The sequence below is a fragment of the Sinocyclocheilus anshuiensis genome, unplaced genomic scaffold (genome assembly GCF_001515605.1).
Source record: "Sinocyclocheilus anshuiensis isolate Anshui unplaced genomic scaffold, SAMN03320099.WGS_v1.1 scaffold1133, whole genome shotgun sequence".
Classification (NCBI taxonomy): Eukaryota; Metazoa; Chordata; class Actinopteri; order Cypriniformes; family Cyprinidae; genus Sinocyclocheilus; species Sinocyclocheilus anshuiensis.
In genome coordinates, this window is record NW_015555792.1 from 1 (window position 1) to 2,203 (window position 2,203).

General features: G+C 35.8%; 1 long non-coding RNA gene across 1 annotated transcript; it reads left to right on the forward strand.

Moving 5' to 3' along the window:
- The first annotated feature begins 1,655 nt into the window (after positions 1–1,655).
- Positions 1,656–2,203, forward strand: LOC107674875 (uncharacterized). Its single transcript, XR_001632545.1, has 3 exons — positions 1,656–1,672; positions 1,757–1,808; positions 2,153–2,203. It is a non-coding gene; the product is annotated as an uncharacterized LOC107674875 (long non-coding RNA).

Below are 2,203 nucleotides of genomic sequence, written 5' to 3' on the forward strand. Positions count from 1 at the left end.
GAGTGAGAGAGAGACTGACCCCTGTTTCCTATAGTCTGCCTGAGCATGTGTGTGTGTGTGTGCGCGCGTGTGAGAGAGATACATTATTATAATCTGAGTTATTTCATTATATTATTTTCTCATTTATCAGCTCTTCTCTGATTTTCCACAGAAATGGCCTGCTCTATTTATACAAGTATGCTATGGAACTCCACCCGATACGAACACATATGGTCCATAGCTGACCCCGGGCGATCGAGTTCAAACATGACTCATGTCTCAACCATGGAGATCGTGGGCTAATTATGGTGTGACACGATATATTACAAAACCCATCCGCTGAACATTAAAGGACAATATCCTACTTCATGATGGAGGTCACAGGTTAAGTATGTCACTCCCGGATATATGCTACAAACAGATGGCATTTGAACATCTGCCGAACATTAAAGGACAATATCCTAGTTCATGATAGAGGTCACAGGTTAATTATGTCACTCCCGGATATATGCTACAAACAGATGGCATTTGAACATCCGCCGAACATTAAAGGACAATATCCTACTTCATTGATGAGGTCACAGGTTAATCACGGTCATTAAAAAGGTCATAAGGTTAACCCCTAAGGGGGAGGGTCAAATGTCAAAGTCATCAATCAAAAAAAATGACATAACGTGGATCATAATAACTACTGTCGTTAAAGACACCTAATATGAAGTGGGATTGATGATGATGATTGTACTATATTATTAGTAGTACCATTAGTATTAAGCTAGTAGTAAAAGCATAATCTGAGTGCTAACTAATGTGTTTAAAGGATGGATACTACCTGCAAGTGAGTAAAAAAAAAAAAACACATACATACATGTAGATGACAACCTAACTCATAATATGCATATAATAAAAGCACTATTTAAATTAATATAAAGTATAAATTAAATTGTAAGCACATTTTTGCAATCCAAATTCAATTCAATTTGATCAAATTATTGAACTTTGAAGTGTGACATCTTCCTTCAGGTCCAGTTGACCATGATGTGTGTGGGTCTACTGAGCTGCAAGCTGGTCATCTGGACATCAACTGAGCACCTAGAAATGGACATTCCATTTGACAAAAAATGTACAATGTAAATAAGTTTCATCAGTTTATTCTTAAGCAACATGAGGATTAAATACATGAAAGAATCCTGTAAATACAGAGTTCTGGCATGAAACTCTAAATGGCGCAGTCCGATAGGTCTAACTCAATCTGACCTAATGACATCATCACATGTCACAGCTGATTGTTTTTCTGACGCCTTTATTTTCTAATATATATTTCTGAAATTCCAACAAGGATTTCAACATCATATATGAATAAAAAACAAAAACCTTGCGTTTACTTGTTTAAATTCAAACAACAGACTGACTAAACCTGATTGGTTCCAGAGCCATTGAACGGCTCTGATTGGTTCGTATGATAATGAGCTCACCCCAGAGAGAGCTTCCTATATAAAATATGATGTGCGTGCAAATGTCTCTTGAATGTGAATATAAGTCTAAATGTAAACAGTATTATATAGAGCGGTCGCCGATCGCTGGAGGATGGAGGAAACCACGCAATTCATATGGATTACTTTGGCGATGTTTTTTTGCGATTTCAACTTTTTGAAACGTGAACATCTGAACGAAAGTGGTTTGGAGCATCTTAAGGGTGAGTGATGACAGAATTCAAATTGTTTTGGGGGAACTATGAACTATGAAAGAAAATATAGCGGTATGTTCTTATTTTTACCAGCTTCTGCAAGCGTGTATGGCGTCTGGCTTTTGGAACCTCGCTGTGACTTCAGGTAAGATTTAATTAACGTTATTTGTCTGTGCCAGTCCTGTTTTTGACACATGCATTGGCAGAAAAAAATAAATAAAATAAAATTAGTCATTATAACATGTACAACATTAACATTCTTTTATTTGCAAAATGAAGTTGTGTGTTTAGTGTATTTATATTTCCTGAACAAGTTGGCTTCATTGTAATGACGTTAATGATCTTTGAAAAACCATGATTACCATGATTAAATTACTTTGTCTTGAGCTGATTATGCAACTGTGGTAGTGTTCCTTGATTGGTGTTTATATTTGTTCAAGCTTGACAACCTTATCGCCTTTATTTTCTAATATATATTTCTCATTACAGATAAGAACAAAGATTAAATTGTAAGAAGGGTTGCTTATATGAGAGCATACA